Genomic DNA, 21,294 nt, shown 5'->3' on the forward strand with positions numbered 1-21,294 from the left:
AGGTGAGAACAATGGAAGTAAGGGGAGTGGGGGAGGAATGGGATGTATTTAGGGAATCAGTGATGGATTGCGCAAAAGATATATATATATATATATATATATATATATATATATATATATATATATATATATATATATATATACACATGTATATACGTCCACACACGCAAATATACATACCTACACAGCTTTCCATGGTTTACCCCAGACGCTTCACATGCCTTGCTTCAATCCACTGACAGCACGTCAACCCCGGTATACCACATCACTCCAATTCACTCTATTCCTTGCCCTCCTTTCACCCTCCTGCATGTTCATGCCCTGATCACACAAAATCTTTTTCACTCCATCTTTCCACCTCCAATTTGGTCTCCCTCTTCTCCTTGTTCCCTCCACCTCCGACACATATATCCTCTTGGTCAATCTTTCCTCACTCATCCTCTCCATGTGCCCAAACCACTTCAAAACACCCTCTTCTGCTCTCTCAACCACGCTCTTTTTATTTCCACACATCTCTCTTACCCTTACGTTACTCACTCGATCAAACCACCTCACACCACACATTGTCCTCAAACATCTCATTTCCAGCACATCCATCCTCCTGCGCACAACTCTATCCATAGCCCACGCTTCGCAACCATACAACATTGTTGGAACCACTATTCCTTCAAACATACCCATTTTTGCTTTCCGAGATAATGTTCTCGACTTATATATATATATATATATATATATATATATATATATATATATATAGTGTACAAAGGCAAAGGGGATAAGAGTGAGTGCTCAAATTACAGAGGTATAAGTTTGTTGAGTATTCCTGGTAAATTATATGGGAGGGTATTGATTGAGAGGGTGAAGGCATGTACAGAGCATCAGATTGGGGAAGAGCAGTGTGGTTTCAGAAGTGGTAGAGGATGTGTGGATCAGGTGTTTGCTTTGAAGAATGTATGTGAGAAATACTTAGAAAAGCAAATGGATTTGTATGTAGCATTTATGGATCTGGAGAAGGCATATGATAGAGTTGATAGAGATGCTCTGTGGAAGGTATTAAGAATATATGGTGTGGGAGGCAAGTTGTTAGAAGCAGTGAAAAGTTTTTATCGAGGCTGTAAGGCATGTGTACGTGTAGGAAGAGAGGAAAGTGATTGGTTCTCAGTGAATGTAGGTTTGCGGCAGGGGTGTGTGATGTCTCCATGGTTGTTTAATTTGTTTATGGATGGGGTTGTTAGGGAGGTGAATGCAAGAGTTTTGGAAAGAGGGGCAAGTATGAAGTCTGTTGTGGATGAGAGAGCTTGGGAAGTGAGTCAGTTGTTGTTCGCTGATGATACAGCGCTGGTGGCTGATTCATGTGAGAAACTGCAGAAGCTGGTGACTGAGTTTGGTAAAGTGTGTGAAAGAAGAAAGTTAAGAGTAAATGTGAATAAGAGCAAGGTTATTAGGTACAGTAGGGTTGAGGGTCAAGTCAATTGGGAGGTAAGTTTGAATGGAGAAAAACTGGAGGAAGTAGTGTTTTAGATATCTGGGAGTGGATCTGGCAGCAGATGGAACCATGGAAATGGAAGTGGATCATTGGGTGGGGGAGGGGGCGAAAATCCTGGGAGCCTTGAAGAATGTGTGGAAGTCGAGAACATTATCTCGGAAAGCAAAAATGGGTATGTTTGAAGGAATAGTGGTTCCAACAATGTTGTATGGTTGCGAGGCGTGGGCTATGGATAGAGTTGTGCGCAGGTGGGTGGATGTGTTGGAAATGAGATGTTTGAGGACAATGTGTGGTGTGAGGTGGTTTGATCGAGTAAGTAACGTAAGGGTAAGAGAGATGTGTGGAAATAAAAAGAGCGTGGTTGAGAGAGCAGAAGAGGGTGTTTTGAAATGGTTTGGGCACATGTAGAGAATGAGTGAGGAAAGATTGACCAAGAGGATATATGTGTCGGAGGTGGAGGGAACGAGGAGAAGTGGGAGACCAAATTTGAGGTGGAAAGATGGAGTGAAGAAGATTTTGTGTGATCGGGGCCTGAACATGCAGGAGGGTGAAAGGAGGGCAAGGAATAGAGTGAATTGGATCGATGTGGTATACCGGGGTTGACGTGCTGTCAGTGGATTGAATCAGGGCATGTGAAGCGTCTGGGGTAAACCATGGAAAACTGTGTAGGTATGTATATTTGCGTGTGTGGACGTGTATGTATATACATGTGTATGGGGGTGGGTTGGGCCATTTCTTTCGTCTGTTTCCTTGCGCTACCTCCCAAACACGGGAGACATCGACAAAGCAAAAAAAAAAATATATATATATATATATATATATATATATATATATATATATATATATATATGTATATATATATATATATATATATATATATGAGAGAGCTTGGGAAGTGAGTCAGTTGTTGTTCGCTGATGATACAGCGCTGGTGGCTGATTCATGTGAGAAACTGCAGAAGCTGGTGACTGAGTTTGGAAAAGTGTGTGGAAGAAGAAAGTTAAGAGTAAATGTGAATAAGAGCAAGGTTATTAGGTACAGTAGGGTTGAGGGTCAAGTCAATTGGGAGGTGAGTTTGAACGGAGAAAAACTGGAGGAAGTGAAGTGTTTTAGATATCTGGGAGTGGATCTGGCAGCGGATGGAACCATGGAAGCGGAAGTGGATCATAGGGTGGGGGAGGGGGCGAAAATCCTGGGGGCCTTGAAGAATGTGTGGAAGTCGAGAACATTATCTCGGAAAGCAAAAATGGGTATGTTTGAAGGAATAGTGGTTCCAACAATGTTGTATGGTTGCGAGGCGTTGGCTATGGATAGAGTTGTGCGCAGGAGGATGGATGTGCTGGAAATGAGATGTTTGAGGACAATGTGTGGTGTGAGGTGGTTTGATCGAGTGAGTAACGTAAGGGTAAGAGAGATGTGTGGAAATAAAAAGAGCGTGGTTGAGAGAGCAGAAGAGGGTGTTTTGAAGTGGTTTGGGCACATGGAGAGGATGAGTGAGGAAAGATTGACCAAGAGGATATGTGTGTCGGACTTGGAGGGAACAAGGAGAAGAGGGAGACCAAATTGGAGGTGGAAAGATGGAGTGAAAAAGATTTTGTGTGATCGGGGCCTGAACATGCAGGAGGGTGAAAGGAGGGCAAGAAATAGAGTGAATTGGAGCGATGTGGTATACCGGGGTTGACGTGCTGTCAGTGGATTGAAGCAAGGCATGTGAAGCGTCTGGGGTAAACCATGGAAAGCTGTGTAGGTATGTATATTTGCGTGTGTGGACGTATGTATATACATGTGTATGGGGGGGGGTTGGGCCATTTCTTTCGTCTGTTTCCTTGCGCTACCTTGCAAACGCGGGAGACAGCGACAAAGTATAATAAAAAAAAAATGATAATATATATATATATATATATATATATATATATATATATATATATATATATATATATATATTATTATTATTATTATTATTATTATTATTATTATTATTTTGTTTTGTTGCTGTCTCCTGCATTAGCGAGGTAACGCAAGGAAACAGACGAAAGAATGGCCCAACCCACCCACATACACATGTACATACATACACGTCCACACACACAAATACACATACCTATACAATTCAACGTATACATATATATACACACACAAACATATACATGTATGCACATGTACATAATTCATACTGTCTGCCTTTATTCATTTGCATCGCCACTCTGCCACACATGAATATAACAATCCCCTCCCCCCTCATGTGTGCGAGGTAGCGCTAGTAAAAGACAACAAAGGCCACATTCATTCATACTCAGTCTCTAGCTGTCGTGTAATAATGCACTGAAACCATAGCTCCCTTTCGACATCCAGGCCCCACAGAACTTTCCATGGTGTACCCCAGACGCTTCACATGCCCTGGTTCAACCCATTGACAGCACGTCGACCCCGGTATACCACATACGTTCCAATTCACTCTATTCCTTGCACACCTTTCACCCTCCTGCATGTTCAGGCCCCTATCACTCAAAATCTTTTTCACTCCATCTTTCCACCTCCAATTTGGTCTCCCACTTCTCCTCGCTCCCTCCACCCCTGACACATATATCCTCTTGGTCAATCTTCCTCACTCATTCCCTCCATGCGATCAAACCGTTTCAAAACACCCTCTTTTGCTCTCTCAACCACACTCTTTTTATTACCACACATCTCTCTTACCCTATTATTACTTACTTGATCAAAGCACCTCACACCACATATTGTCCTCAAACATCTCATTTCCAGCACATCCACCCTCCTGCGCACAACTCTATCTATAGCCCACGCCTTGCAACCACATAACGTTGTTGGAACCACTATTCCTTCAAACATACCCATTTTTGTTTTCCAAAATAATGTTCTCAACTTCCACACATTCTTCAACGCTCCCGGAACTTTCGCCCCCTCCCCCACCCTATGACTCACTTCCACTTCCATGGTTCCATCCGCTGCCAAATCCACTCCTAGATATCTAAAACACTTTACTTCCTCCAGTTTTTCTCCATTCAAACTTACCTCCCAATAGACTTGTCCCTCAACCCTACTGTACCTAATAACCTTGCTCTTATTCACATTTACTGTCAGCTTTCTTCTTTCACACACTTTACCAAACTCAGTCACTAGCTTCTGCAGTTTCTCACACGTATCAGCCACCAGCGCTGTATCATCAGCGAACAACAACTTACTCACTTCCCAAGCTCTCTCATCCACAACAGACTGCATACTTGCCCCTCTTTTCACAACTCTTGCATTCACTTCCCCAACTACCCCATCCATAAACAAATTAAACAACCATGGAGACATCACACACCCCTTCCGCAAACCTACATTCACTGAGAACCAATCACTTTTCTCTCTTCCTACACATACACATGCCTTACATCCTCAATAAAAACTTTTCACTGCTTCTAACACTTGCCTCCCACACCATATATTCTTAGTACCTTCCACAGAGCATCTCTATCAACTCTATCATATGCCTTCTCCAGATCCATAAATGCTACATACAAATCCATATGCTTTTCTAAGTATTTCTCACATACATTCTTCAAAGCAAACACCTGATCCACACATCCTCTACCACTTCTGAAACCACACTGCTCTTCCCCAATCTGATGCTCTGTACATGCCTTCACCCTCTCAATCAATACCCTCTCATATAATTTCCCAGGAATACTCAACAAACTTATACCTCTGTAATTTGCACACTCTTTTTTATCCCCTTTGCCTTTGCACAATGGCACTATGCAAGCATTCCACCAATCCTCAGGCACCTCATCATGAGCCATGCATACATTTAATAACCTTACCAACCAGTCAACAATACAGTCACCCCTTTTTTTAAATAAATTCCACAGGAATACCATCCAAACCTGCTGCCTTGCCAGCTTTCATCTTCCTCAAAGCTTTTACTACCTCTTCTCTGTTTACCAAATCATTCTCCCTAACCCTCTCATTTTGCACACCACCTCGACCAAAACACCCTATATCTGCCACTCTTTCATCAAACACATTCAGCAAACTTTCAAAATATTCACTCCATCTCCTTCTCACATCACCACTACTTGTTATCACCTCCCCATTATCCCCCTTCACTGAAGTTCCCGTTTGTTCCCTTGTCTTACGCACTTTATTTACCTCCTTCCAAAACATCTTTTTATTCTCACTAATATTTAATGATGCTCTCTCACCCCAACTCTCATTTGCCCTCTTTTTCACCTCTTGCACCTTTCTCTTGACCTCCTGCCTTTTCTTTTTATACATCTCCCAGTCATTTGCATTATTTCCATGCAAAAGTTGTTCAAATGCCTCTCTTCTCTTCACTAATAATCTTACTTCTTCATCCCACCACTCACTACCCTTTCTAATCTGCCCACCTCCCACTCTTTTCATGCCACAAGCATCTTTTGTGCAAGCCATCACTGCTTCCCTAAATACATCTCATTCCTCCCCCACTCCCCTTACGTCCTTTGTTCTCACCTTTTTCCATTCTATACTCAGTCTCTCCCGGTACTTCCTCACAGAAGTCTCCTTCCCAAGCTCACTTACTCTCAACACTCTCTTCACCCCAACATTCTCTCTTCTTTTCTCAAAACTCCTACATATCTTCACCTTCACCTCTACAAGATAATGATTGGACATCCCTCCAGTTGCACCTCTCAGCACATTAACATCCAAAAGTCTCTCTTTCACGTGCCTATCAATTAACACGTAATCCAATAATGCTCTCTGGCCATCTTTCCTGCTTACATACTTATACTTGGTATATCTCTCCTCTTAAACCAGGTATTCCCAATTGCCAGTCCTTTTTCAGCACATAAATCTACAATCTCTTCACCATTTCCATTTACAACACTGAACACCCCATGTACACCAATTATTCCCTCAACTGCCACATTACTCATCTTTGCATTCAAATCACCCATCACTATAACCCTGTCTCATGCATCAAAACTGCTAACTCACTCTCTCAGCTGCTCCCAAAACACTTGCCTCTCATGATCTTTCTTCTCATGCCCAGGTGCATATGCATCAATAATCACCCATCTCTCTCCTTCCACTTTCAGTTTTACCAATATCAATCTAGAGTTTACTTTCTTACACTCTATCACATACTCCCACCACTCCTGTTTCAGGAGTAGTGCTACTCCTTCCCTTGCTCTTGTCCTCTCACTAACCCCTGACTTTACTCCCAAGACATTCCCAAACCACTCTTCCCCTTTACCCTGAGCTTCGTTTCACTCAGAGCCAAAACATCCAGGTTCCTTTCCTCAATCATACTACCTATCTCTCCTTTTTTCTCATCTTGGTTACATCCACACACATTTAGACACCTCAATCTGAGCCGTTGAGGAGGATGAGCACTCCCCATGTGACTCCTTCTTCTGTTTCCCCTTTTAGAAAGTTGAAATACAAGGAGGGGAGGGTTTCCAGCCCCCTGCTCCCGTCCCCTTTAGTCGCTTCTACGACACGTGAGGAATGCGTGGGAAGTATTCTTTCTCTTCTATCCCCAGGTTCAGTCCATTAACAGCACATCGTTCCAATTCACTATATTCCTTGCATGCCTCTCACCCTCCTATGTATTCAGGCCCCGATCGCTCAAAATGTTTTTCAGTCCAGCCTTCCACCTTCAGTTTGGTCCCCTGCTTGTTCCCTTTGCCTCTGACACATGTATCCTTATGTTAAAAATCTACTTGAGACAATAACAGTAAAGAGGGTTCCTTGGGAGTTTTTTGCTACAACATAATCAGCGGAAGTAGCTTCACTAGTCATCTTTATGTTGTGGCAATTGCATTGTTTCATAATATTTGCAAACTAACCAGAACTTGCTTGAAATGTCCTCACTTCTCCTTCTGCTACTGCCAAGTCATTATATATCGCAAGCATGCTGTTGGGAACATTTTAATGAGTTTGGTGTTTATGTGTTCATTTGTTCAATTCTCACCATAATCAGATTTTGAGAATGTAAGGTCTTCGATGTTTTGATTAATGTTCCACTCTTGACACTATACTTGATCTTATGTGCATCACGAATCATCCATAAAGTAGATTCACCAAATTCAAGGGCATGCGTAATATCAGTTGTTTGTTAACCTCTCTCATAACATTTGAGCAATGCATCTGAACCTCAGTGGTGATGGCATTATGCTTCTTAGCATCACCTTTACCAGGAGAACTTAAAATTTTCTTTGGTGTTATGATGCAAGGGGCAAAACGTGCCACATATATACTTTAACACAAAATAGTGTAGCACTCTGACTGTAGACTGTATCTATGCACTGAGGGCTTCAGGGTGGGAAGCTGCTGTATACCTATGCCATGTGTATGTGGGCTTCTCATATGGTGCTGAAGATGCCACACAACCACACTGCCTGACCAACAGTGATTGCATTATTCCAAACATAAGGCCACATCAAGTAAGAAAGGGAGTAAATTGACCATGTGCATTATTCTGGAAAATGGTGTAAATCAAGAGGTCCCTGCAATAAGATTTGTTCCACAAATGTAATCTGAAATTTGAAAGCCGTATCATAAATGGTATTCGGACTTTTTTGAGGACACTTTGCAGCATGAGACATCAATATACTTGAATCCATGATTCTGTTCACCTGCAAAGAGTGGAATAGAATGGTTGCTATCTAAGTGAATTCACAGTTACAGTTTATTTGACTGTAATTGGATCCTTAAAAACCAGTGTTAAGCTGTAACCTAAACAAAATGTATAGTATTTTTATTCATTCCACTAACAATGATATTGTTTTTCATCGTCAGAAATGCTTAGAAATATTGTAGTTATGTTCTGGTTTGAGCTATGCTTTCTTTAAAATGTTTTTTGCTTATTTCATTTTTTCTGATATTCTTTATTACTTAGTTACCATGTGTCTCATATGTATTATATGATTGTGGGCAAATATATTTGGTATCATGCTTGATCAATGTATGTGCATCTTCCATGATGACCTGTAGATAACTGAAATACATGTTTTTTTTTAGCTGTGGGAGGAGGCTGAAAGCAACATCTCTGGGTAACTGGTGGAATCAGACATCAGCTGGGATTTCAGAAGAGGGCAAGAACCATCATATGATACATGAATCATTGAGCTACATGGCACATCTTGTGACAAGAGCAGTGAAAGTGATAGTAAGGTGGAAAACCTCTACTTCCTCATTGCTTTCATCTGCACACAATCAGAGGTAAAAATCATATATATTTACTCATCATAATTGTGGATCAGATAATCTGGTCTGGAAGATGATTGGAAATTTTAACCTAAAAACAAATATGGGTTAGAAATATCAGTTAGGAAATTCTTGGAAGTATTTCTAATGCATTATAAAAGAGGTAGCTATTCAATATATATATGATATAATTACTTTTAATTATATCGTAGAAGGCGACTGAAGGGGATGGGAGCGGTGGGCTGGAAACCCTCCCCTCCTTGTATTTTAACTTTCTAAATCGGGAAACAAAAGAAGGAGTCACGCGGGTAGTGCTCATCCTCCTCGAAGGCTCAGATTGGGGTGTCTATATGTGTGTGGATGTAATCAAGATGAGAAAAAAGGAGAGATAGGAACCTGGATGTTTTGGCTCTGAGTGAAATGAAGCTCAAGGGTAAAGGGGAAGAGCGGTTTGGGAATGTCTTGGGAGATAAGTCAGAGGTTAGTGAGAGGACAAGAGCAAGGGAAGGAGTAGCACTACTCCTGAAACAGGAGTGGTGGGAGTATGTGATAGAGTGTAAGAAAGTAAACTCTAGATTGATATCGGTAAAACTGCAAGTGGATGGAGAGAGATGGGTGATTATTGGTGCATATGCACCTGGGCATTAGAAGAAAGATCATGAGAGGCAAGTGTTTTGGGAGCGGCTGAGTGAGTGTGTTAGTAGTTTTGATGCACGGGACCAGGTTATAGTGATGGGTGATTTGAATGCAAAGGTGGGTAATGTGGCAGTTGAGGGAATAATTGGTGTACATGGGGTGTTCAGTGTTGTAAATGGAAATGGTGAAGAGCTTGTAGATTTATGTGCTGAAAAAGGACTGGTGATTGGGAATACCTGGTTAAAAAGAGAGATATACCTAAGTATAGGTATGTAAGTAGGAGAGATAGCCAGAGAGTGTTATTGGATTATGTGTTATTTGATAGGTGCGCGAAAGAGAGACTTTTGGATGCTGATGTGATGAGAGGTGCAACTGAAGGGATGTCTGATCATTATCTTGTGGAGGTGAAAGTCAAGATTTGTAGAGGTTTTCAGAAAAGAAGAGAGAATGTTGGGGTGAAGAGAGTGGTGAGAGTAAGTGAGCTTGGGAAGGAGACTTGTGTGAGGAAGTACCAGGAGGGACTGAGTACAGAATGGAAAAAGGTGAGAACAAAGGACGTAAGGGGAGTGGGGGAGGAATGGGATGTATTTAGGGAAGCAGTGATGGCTATGCAAAAGATGCTTGTGGCATGAGAAGCGTGGGAGGTGGGCAGATTAGAAAGGGTAGTGAGTGGTGACATGAAGAAGTAAGATTATTAGTGAAAGAGAAGAGAGAGGCATTTGGACAGTTTTTGCAGGGAAATAATGCAAATGAGTGGGAGATGTATAAAAGAAAGAGGCAGGAGGTCAAGAGAAAGGTGCAAGAGGTGAAAAAGAGGGCAAGTGAGAGTTGGGGTGAGAGAGTATCATTAGATTTTTTGGAGAATAAAAGGATGATTTGGAAGGAGGTAAATAAAATGTGTAAGACAAGGGAACAAATGGGAACTTCAGTGAAGGGGGCTAATGGGGAGGTGATAACAAGTAGTGGTGATGTGAGAAGATGGAGTGAGTATTTTGAAGGTTTGTTAAATGTGTTTGATGATAGAGTGGCAGATATAGGGTGTTTTGGTCGAGGTGGTGTGCAAAGTGAGAGGGTTAGGGAAAATGATTTGGTAAACAGAGAAGAGGTAGTAAAAGTTTGTGGAAGATGAAAGCTGGCAAGCCATCGGATTTAGATGGTATTGCAGTGGAATTTATTAAAAAAGGGGGTGACTGTATTGTTGACTGGTTGGTAAGAATATTTAATGTATGTGTGACTCATGGTGAGGTGCCTGAGGACTGGCTGAATGCTTGCATAGTGCCAGTGTACAAAGGCAAAGGGGATAAAAGTGAGTGCTCAGATTACAGAGGTGTAAGTTTGTTGAGTATTCCTGGTAAATTATATAGGAGGGTATTGATTGAGAGGGTGAAGGCATGTACAGAGCATCAGATTGGGGAAGAGCAGTGTTGTTTCAGAAGTGGTAGAGGATGTGTGGATCAGGTGTTTGCTTTGAAGAATGTATGTGAGAAATACTTAGAAAAGCAAATGGATTTGTATGTAGCATTTATGGATCTGGAGAAGGCATATGATAGAGTTGATAGAGATGCTCTGTGGAAGGTATTAAGAATATATGGTGTGGGAGGCAAGTTGTTAGAAGCAGTGAAAAGTTTTTATTGAGGGTGTAAGTCATATGTACGTGTAGGAAAAGAGGAAAGTGATTGGTTCTCAGTGAATGTAGGTTTGCGGCAGGGGTGTTTGATGTCTCCATGGTTGTTTAATTTGTTTATGGATGGGGTTGTTAGGGATGTGTATGCAAGTTTTGGAAAGAGGGCAAGTATGCAGTCTTTTGTGGATGAGAGAGCTTGGGAAGTGAGTCAGTTGTTGTTCGCTGATGATACAGTGCTGTTGGCTGGTTTGGGTGAGAAACTGCAGAAGCTGGTGACTGAGTTTGGTAAAGTGTGTGAAAGAAGAAAGTTGAGAGTAAATGTGAATAAGAGCAAGGGTTGAGGGACAAGTCAATTGGGAGGTAAGTTTTAATGGAGAAAAACTGGAGAAAGTGAAGTGTTTTAGATATCTGGGAGTGGATTTGGCAGCGGATGGAACCATGGAAGCGGAAGTGAGTCATAGGGTGGGGGAGGGGGCGAAAGTTCTGGGAACATTGAAGAATGTGTGGAAGTCGTGAACATTACCTCGTAAAGCAAAAATGGGTATGTTTGAAGGAATAGTGGTTCCAACAATGTTATATGGTTGTGAGGCGTGGGCTACAGATAGAGTTTGCAGAGGAGGGTGGATGTGCTGGAAATCAGATGTTTTAGGACAATATGTGATGTGAGGTGGTTTGATCGAGTAAGTAATAATAGGGTAAGAGAGATGTGTGGTAATAAAATGATTGTGGTTGAGAGAGCAGAAGAGGGTGTTTTGAAATGGTTTGGTCACATGGAGAGAATGAATGAGGAAAGATTGACCAAGAGGATATATGTGTCAGAGGTAGAGGGAACGAGAAGTGGGAGTCGAAATTGGAGGTGGAAAGACAGAGTGAAAAAGATTTTGAGTGATTGGGGCTTGAACATGCAGGAGGGTGAAAGGCGTGCAAGGAATAGAGTGAATTGGAACGATGTGGTATACCAGGGTCGACGTGCTGTGAATGGATTGAACCAGGGCATGTGAAGCGTCTGGGGTAAACCATGGAAAGCTGTGTAGGTATGTATATTTGCATGTGTGGATGTGTATGTATATACATGGGTATGTGGGTGGGTTGGGCCATTCTTTCGTCTGTTTCCTTGCGCTACCTCGCTAACGCGGGAGACAGCGACAAAGCAAAATAAATAAATATATATATATATTATATATATATATATTTTTTTTTTTTTCTTTTTTGCTTTGTCGCTGTCTCTTGCGTTTGCGAGGTAGCACAAGGAAACAGACGAAAGAATGGCCCACCCCCCCCCCCCCCCCCCCCCCCCCCCCCCCCCCCCCCCCCCCCCCCCCCCCCCCCCCCCCCCCCCCCCCCCCCCCCCCCCCCCCCCTCCCCCACCCTGTGACTCACTTCCGCTTCCATGGTTCCATCTGCTGCCAATCCACTCCCAGATATCTAAAACACTTTACTTCCTCCAGTTTTTCTCCATTCAAACTTACCTCCCAATTGACTTGTCCCTCAACCCTACTGTACCTAATAACCTTGCTCTTATTCACATTTACTCTTAACTTTCTTCTTTCACACACTTTACCAAACTCAGTCACCAACTTCTGCAGTTTCTCACCCGAATCAGCCACCAGTGCTGTATCAACAGCGAACAACAACTGACTCACTTCCCTAGCTCTCTCTTCCACAACAGACTGCATACTTGCCCCTCTCTCCAAAACTCTCACATTCACCTCCATAACAACCCAATCCATAAACAAATTAACAACCATGGACACATCATGAACCCCTACCGCAAACTGACATTCACTGGAACCAATCACTTTCATCCTACTCTTACACATGCCTTACATCCGCGATAAAAACTTTTCACTGCTTCTAACAACTTGCCTCCCACACCATATATTCTTAATACCTTCCACAGAGCATCTCTATCAACTCTATCATATGCCGTCTTCAGATCCATAAATGCTACAAAACAGTATCCATCTGTTTTTCTAAGTATTTCCCACATACATTCTTAAAAGCAGACACCTGATCCACACATCCTCCACCACTTCTGAAACCACACTGCTCTTCCCCAATCTGATGATCTGTACATGCCTTGACCCTCTCAGTCAATACCCTCTTATATAATTTCCCAGGAATACTCAACAAATTATACCTCTGTTATTTGAACTTTCATTTTTATCCCCTTTGCCTTTGTACAATTGACACTGTGCATGCATTCTGCCAATCCTCAGGCACTTCACCATGAACCATACATATATTGAATATCTCACCAACCATGTCCGGACAACACCAGATTACCCCCTTTTTTAATAGATTCCACTGCAATACCATCCAAACCTGCCGCCTTGCCGGAATTCATCTTCTGCAAAGCCTTCACTACCTCTCAGTTTGCCAAATCATTCTCCCTGACCCTCTCACTTCGCACACCGCCTTAACCAAAGCACCTTGTATTTATTATATTTTGTTGCTGTCTCCCGCGTTAGCAAGGTTAGTGCCAAGGAGGAATCAGATGAAAGAATGGCCCAACCCACCCACATACACATGTATATACATAACACATTCCACACATGCATACATACATACCTATACATTTCAATGTATACATATATAGACTTTTTTTTTTCTTTTTTGCTTTGTCGCTGTCTCTTGCGTTTGCGAGGTAGCACAAGGAAACAGACGAAAGAATTGGCCCACCCACCCCCATACACAATGTAAATGCATACACGTCCACACACGCAAATATACATACCTATACATCTCAATGTACCCATATATTTACACACAGACACATACATATATTACCCATGCACACAATTCACACTGTCTGCCTTTATTCATTCCCATGGAATTCCATGCAATCATTCCCCCTCCCCCCCTCATGTGTGCGACTTGGTAGCACTAGGAAAAGACACAAGGCCCCATTATTCACACTCAGTCTCTAGCTGTCATGCAATAATGACAAACCACAGCTCCCTTTCCACATCCAGGCCCCACACAACTTTCCATGGTTTACCCCAGATGCTTCACATGCCCTGATTCAATCCACTGACAGCATGTCAACCCCAGTATACCACATTGATCCAATTCACTCTATTCCTTGCCCGCCTTTCACCCTCCTGCATGTTGCAGGCCCGATCCAACACAAAATCTTTTTTCATTCCATCTTTCCACCTCCAATTTGGTCTCCCACTTCTCCTCGTTCCCTCCACCTCTGACACATATATCCTCTTGGTCAATCTTTCCTCACTCATTTCTCCATGTGACCAAACCATTTCAAAACACCCTCTTCTGCTCTCTCAACCACGCTCTTTTTATTTCCACACATCTCTCTTACCCTATCATTATGACTTTATAAACCACCCTTACACCACATATTGTCCCTAAGACATCTCATTTCTAACCATCCACCGCCTCCTCTGCACAACCCTATCTATAGCCCACGCCTCGCAACCATACAACATTGTTGGAACCACTATTCCTTCAAACATACCCATTTTTGCTTTCCAAGATAATGTTCTCGCCTTCCACACATTTCATCAACGCTCTGAGAACCTAAGCCCCCTCCCCCACCCTGTGACTCACTTCCGCTTCCATGGTTCCATCTGCCTGCCAAATCCACTCCCAGATATCTAAAACACTTCATTTTTCTCTCCAGTTTTCCCCATTCAAACTTACCTCCCAATTGACTTGTCCCTCAACCCTACTGTACCTAATAACCTTGCTCTTATTCACATTTACTCTCAGCTTTCTTCTTTCACACACTTTACCAAACTCAGTCACCAGCTTCTGCAGTTTCTCACCCGAATCAGCCACCAGTGCTGTATCAACAGCGAACAACAACTGACTCACTTCCCTAGCTCTCTCTTCCACAACAGACTGCATACTTGCCCCTCTTTCCAAAATCTTGCATTTCCCTCCCAAACAACCCCATCCATAACAAATTAAACAACCATGGAGACATCATGCTCCCCTGCCGCAAACCAACATTCACTGAGAACCATTCACTTTCCTCTTTTCCTACACGTACACATGCCTTACATCCTCGATAAAACCTTTTCACTGCTTCTTACAACTCGCCTCCCACACCATATATTCTTAATACCTTCCACAGAGCATGTCTATCATTTCTATAATATGCCTTCTCCAGATCCATAGATGCTACATACAAATCCATTTGCTTTTCTAAGTATTTCTCACATACATTCTTCAAAGCAAACACCTCATCCACACATTGTCTACCACTTCTAAAATCACACTGCTCTTCCCTAATCTCATCCTCTGTATACATGCCTTCACCCTCTCAATCAATACCTCCCCTATAATTTCCAGGAATACTCAACAAATTATACCTCTGTTATTTGAACTTTCATTTTTATCCCCTTTGCCTTTGTACAATAGCACTATGCACGCATTCACCAATCCTCAAGCACCTCACCATGAGTCATACGTATATTAGATAATTTTACCAACCAGTCAACAATACAGTCACCCACTTTTTTTAATAAATTCCACTGTAATACCATCCAAACCTGCTGCCTTGCCAGCTTTCATCTTCCGCTAAGCTTTTACTACCTCTTCTCTGTTTACCAAATCATTCTCCTTAACCCTCTCACTTTGCACACCACCTCGACAAAAACACCCTATATCTGCCACTCTATCATCAAACACATTCAACAAACCTTCAAAATACTCACTCCATCTCCTTCTCACATCACCACTACTTGTTATCACCTCCCCATTAGCCCCCTTCACTGATGTTCCCATTTGTTTCCTTGACTTTCGCACTTTATTTACCTCCTTCCAAAACATCTTTATTCTCCCTAAAATTTAATGATACTCTCTCACCCCAACTCTCATTTGCCTCTTTTTCACCTCTTGAACGTTTCTCTTGACCTCCTGCCTCTTTCTTTTATACATCTCCCAATTATTTGCATTATTTCCCTCAAAAATCGTCCGAATGCCTCTCTTTATCTTTCACCAATAATCTTACTTCTTCATTCCACCACTCACTACCCTTTCTAATCTGCCACCTCCCATAGCTTCTCAAGCACAAAGCATAATCGTGTATATCATATAGATATATATATATATATATATATGGATTTGTATGTAGCATTTATGGATCTGGAGAAGGCATATGATAGAGTTGATAGAGATGCTCTGTGGAAGGTATTAAGAATATATGGTGTGGGAGGTAAGTTGTTAGAAGCAGTGAAAAGTTTTTATCGAGGATGTAAGGCATGTGTACGTGTAGGAAGAGAGGAGAGTGATTGGTTCTCAGTGAATGTAGGTTTGCGGCAGGGGTGTGTGATGTCTCCATGGTTGTTTAATTTGTTTATGGATGGGGTTGTTAGGGAGGTAAATGCAAGAGTTTTGGAAAGAGGGGCAAGTATGAAGTCTGTTGGGGATGAGAGAGCTTGGGAAGTGAGTCAGTTGTTGTTCGCTGATGATACAGCGCTGGTGGCTGATTCATGTGAGAAACTGCAGAAGCTGGTGACTGAGTTTGGTAAAGTGTGTGGAAGAAGAAAGTTAAGAGTAAATGTGAATAAGAGCAAGGTTATTAGGTACAGTAGGGTTGAGGGTCAAGTCAATTGGGAGGTACGTTTAAATGGAGAAAAGCTGGAGGAAGTGAAGTGTTTTAGATACCTGGGAGTGGATCTGGCAGCAGATGGAACCATGGAAGCGGAAGTGGATCATAGGGTGGGGGAGGGGGCGAAAATTCTGGGGGCCTTGAAGAATGTGTGGAAGTCGAGAACATTATCTCGGAAAGCAAAAATGGGTATGTTTGAAGGAATAGTGGTTCCAACCATGTTGTATGGTTGCGAGGCGTGGGCTATGGATAGAGTTGTGCGCAGGAGGATGGATGTGCTGGAAATGAGATGTTTGAGGACAATGTGTGGTGTGAGGTGGTTTGATCGAGTGGAGTAGCGTAAGGGTAAGAGAGATGTGTTGAAATAAAAAAGAGCGTGGTTGAGAGAGCAGAAGAGGGTGTTTTGAAGTGGTTTGGGCACATGGAGAGAATGAGTGAGGAAAGATTGACCAAGAGGATATATGTGTCGGAGGTGGAGGGAACGAGGAGAAGAGGGAGACCAAATTGGAGGTGGAAAGACGGAGTGAAAAAGATTTTGAGTGATCGGGGCCTGAACATGCAGGAGGGTGAAAGGCGGGCAAGGAATAGAGTGAATTGGAACGATGTGGTATACCGGGGTTGACGTGCTGTCAGTGGATTGAATCAGGGCATGTGAAGCGTCTGGGGTAAACCATGGAAAGCTGTGTAGGTATGTATATTTGCATGTGTGGATGTGTATGTATATACATGTGTAGGGGGGGGTTGGGCCATTCTTTCGTCTGTTTCCTTGCGGGGGGGGCCTTTTTTATTTTTTTTTTTTTTTATTTTTTTTTGTTTTTTTATCTGTACCTCGCAAAGCGGGAGAAGAGACAAAAGTATAATAAATATAAAATAATAAATATACTTATGGTAGAGGATGTGTGGATTAGGTGTTTGCTTTGAAGAATGTATGTGAGAAATACTTAGAAAAACAAATGGATTTGTATGTAGCATTTATGGATCTGGAGAAGCATATGATAGAGTTGATAGAGATGCTCTGTGGAAGGTATTAAGAATATATGGTGTGGGAGGCAAGTTGTTAGAAGCAGTGAAAAGTTTTTATCGAGGATGTAAGGCATGTGTACGTGTAGGAAGAGAGGAAAGTGATTGGTTCTCAGTGAATGTAGGTTTGCGGCAGGGGTGTTTGATGTCTCCATGGTTGTTTAATTTGTTTATGGATGGGGTTGTTAGGATGTGTATGCAAGTTTTGGAAAGAGGGGCAAGTATGCAGTCTTTTGTGGATGAGAGAGCTTGGGAAGTGAGTCAGTTGTTGTTCGCTGATGATACAGTGCTGTTGGCTGGTTTGGGTGAGAAACTGCAGAAGCTGGTGACTGAGTTTGGTAAAGTGTGTGAAAGAAGAAAGTTGAGAGTAAATGTGAATAAGAGCAAGGGTTGAGGGACAAGTCAATTGGGAGGTAAGTTTTAATGGAGAAAAACTGGAGAAAGTGAAGTGTTTTAGATATCTGGGAGTGGATTTGGCAGCGGATGGAACCATGGAAGCGGAAGTGAGTCATAGGGTGGGGGAGGGGGCGAAAGTTCTGGGAACATTGAAGAATGTGTGGAAGTCGTGAACATTATCTCGTAAAGCAAAAATGGGTATGTTTGAAGGAATAGTGGTTCCAACAATGTTATATGGTTGTGAGGTGTGGGCTACAGATAGAGTTTGCAGAGGAGGGTGGATGTGCTGGAAATCAGATGTTTTAGGACAATATGTGATGTGAGGTGGTTTGATCGAGTAAGTAATAATAGGGTAAGAGAGATGTGTGGTAATAAAATGATTGTGGTTGAGAGAGCAGAAGAGGGTGTTTTGAAATGGTTTGGTCACATGGAGAGAATGAATGAGGAAAGATTGACCAAGAGGATATATGTGTCAGAGGTAGAGGGAACGAGAAGTGGGAGTCGAATTTGGAGGTGGAAAGACAGAGTGAAAAAGATTTTGAGTGATTGGGGCTTGAACATGCAGGAGGGTGAAAGGCGTGCAAGGAATAGAGTGAATTGGAACGATGTGGTATACCAGGGTCGACGTGCTGTGAATGGATTGAACCAGGGCATGTGAAGCGTCTGGGGTAAACCATGGAAAGTTCTGTGGGGCCTGGATGTGGAAAAGGAGCTGTGGTTTCGGTGCATTATACATGACAGGTAGAGACTGAGTGTGAATGAATGTGGCCTTTGTTGTCTTTTCCTAGCGCTACCTCGCGCACATGAGGGGGAAGGGGGTTGTTATTTCATGTGTGGTGGGATGGTGATGGGAATGAATGAAGGCAGACAGTATGAATTATGTACATGTGTATATATGTATATGTCTTAGTGTGTATATATATGTATACATTGAGATGTATTGATATGTATATTTGTGGGTGTGGACGTGTATGTATATACATGGGTATGTGGGTGGGTTGGGCCATTCTTTTGTCTGTTTCCTTGCGTTGCCTTGCTAACGCGGGAGACAGCGACAAAGTAAAATGAATTAATAAATATACTTTTGAGTCATTTGAGAGCACAACTACATAGAAGAGAAAATAACCTGGATCTGGCTTTTTGAATAGCGACACCCTTTTCCCTGTGCTTTACCCAGACTATAACCGAACCCTTTCATTGTATCTCGATTTCAGAAGCACCATGCATTATCCAGACCGTAACCTAATCCTTTCATTTTATCTCGATTTCAAGAACATTCCCCAAAAGTCGGTTATCCGTTTAAAAATGAGTCAGTTTTTTTTTTTATTACTTTTTCTACTTGAGATAACAATAAAGTTTGACTATCTTCCATTAGACTATCTTCCATTAAATTTATTGAAAGCATTATTAAGTAAAGGTATTTTAAATTTTTTACAAAAAGAAAATTTGTGAAATTTGCCAAAAAGGGTTCTTCAGTGAATGAAAGTAAATTTAAGGAAAATTATTCATTATCATTAACATCTATTCCATGTGTCCAATACATGTCATGTAAAGATGTATAAATTCAACTGTAGCATTGGAGGATTGATGTGATGCTGCCAATGACTTACAGCTGGCGAGGGCTTTCCCTAGCCTCTCAGGTCATGAAATGTGCTTGGGGATCCCATAGACCATGGGTTGGTCTGAGATTAAAAGCTTTTGTTGGCTTTTGGTCCAAAAGATAGTGTGCTGCCCTGCCGTGTGGTAGGAGACAGTTCAAATCTTCCTCGCCCGTAGGTAACTCATTATCATATATAAATTATTTTTTCCGTACATATTCGCCATTTCCTGTGTTAGTGAGGTAGCATCAGGAACAGAGGACAGAGCCTTAAAGGGAAAATCATCACTTGGCCCCTTCTCTGTTCCTTGTCCCTCAACCCTACTCAACCTAACAACCATGCTCTTATTCACATTCACTCTCTGCTTTCTTCTTTCACACACTTTACCAAACTCAGTCACCAACTTCTGCAGTTTCTCACCCGAATCAGCCACCAGCGCTGTATCATCAGCAAACAACAGCTGACTCATTTCCCGAGCCCTCTCATCCACCGCAGACTGCATACTTGCCCCTCTCTCCAAAACTCTCACATTCACCTCCATAACAACCCAATCCATAAACAAATTAAACAACCATGGACACATCATGAACCCCTACCGCAAAATGACATTCACTGGGAACCAATCACTTTCATCCTACTCTTACACATGCCTTACATCCGCGATAAAAACTTTTCTCTGCTTTTAGCAACTTACATCCCACACCATATACTCTAAATACCTTTCACAAAGCATCTCTATCAACTCTATCATATGCCTTCTTCAGATCCATAAATGCTACAAACAGATCCATCTGTTTTTCTAAGTATTTCCCACATACATTCTTAAAAGCAGACACCTGATCCACACATCCTCCACCACTTCTGAAACCACACTGCTCTTCCCCAATCTGATGATCTGTACATGCCTTGACCCTCTCAGTCAATACCCTCTTATATAATTTCCCAGGAATACTCAACAAATTTATACCTCTGTTATTTGAACTTTCATTTTTATCCCCTTTGCCTTTGTACAATGACACTGTGCATGCATTCTGCCAATCCTCAGGCACTTCACCATGAACCATACATATATTGAATATCCTCACCAACCAGTCGACAACACAGTTACCCCCTTTTTTAATACATACCACAGCAATACCATCCAAACCTGCCGCCTTGCCGGATTTCATCTTCTGCAAAGCCTTCACTACCTCTCAGTTTGCCAAATCATTCTCCCTGACCCTCTCACTTCGCACACCGCCTTAACCAAAGCACCTTGTATTTATTATATTTTGTTGCTGTCTCCCGCGTTAGCAAGGTAGTGCAAGGAATCAGATGAAAGAATGGCCCAACCCACCCACATACACATGTATATACATACACATCCACACATGCATACATACATACCTATACATTTCAATGTATACATATATAGACTTTTTTTTTTCTTTTTTGCTTTGTCGCTGTCTCTTGCGTTTGCGAGGTAGCACAAGGAAACAGACGAAAGAATTGGCCCAACCCACCCCCATACACAATGTAAATGCATACACGTCCACACACGCAAATATACATACCTATACATCTCAATGTACACATATATATACACACAGACACATACATATATACCCATGCACACAATTCACACTGTCTGCCTTTATTCATTCCCATGGAATTCCCATGGAATACCATCCCCCTCCCCCCCTCATGTGTGCGAGGTAGCACTAGGAAAAGACAACAAAGGCCCCATTATTCACACTCAGTCTCTAGCTGTCATGCAATA

The 21,294-nt window shown here is 42.1% G+C and overlaps 1 protein-coding gene across 3 annotated transcripts in view; it reads left to right on the forward strand.

The window, feature by feature from the left end:
- The window catches only part of LOC139749117 (uncharacterized), a 69,363-nt gene that overhangs the window by 20,755 nt on the left and 27,314 nt on the right, over positions 1 to 21,294 (forward strand). For all 3 annotated transcript variants that reach the window (XM_071662711.1, XM_071662713.1, XM_071662712.1), the window contains one exon: positions 8,498 to 8,698. The gene's annotated coding sequence lies outside the window, so the exon portion shown is untranslated. The remainder of the gene's footprint in view (positions 1 to 8,497; positions 8,699 to 21,294) is intronic.

This window comes from Panulirus ornatus, chromosome 6 (assembly GCF_036320965.1).
Source record: "Panulirus ornatus isolate Po-2019 chromosome 6, ASM3632096v1, whole genome shotgun sequence".
Taxonomy (NCBI): Eukaryota; Metazoa; Arthropoda; class Malacostraca; order Decapoda; family Palinuridae; genus Panulirus; species Panulirus ornatus.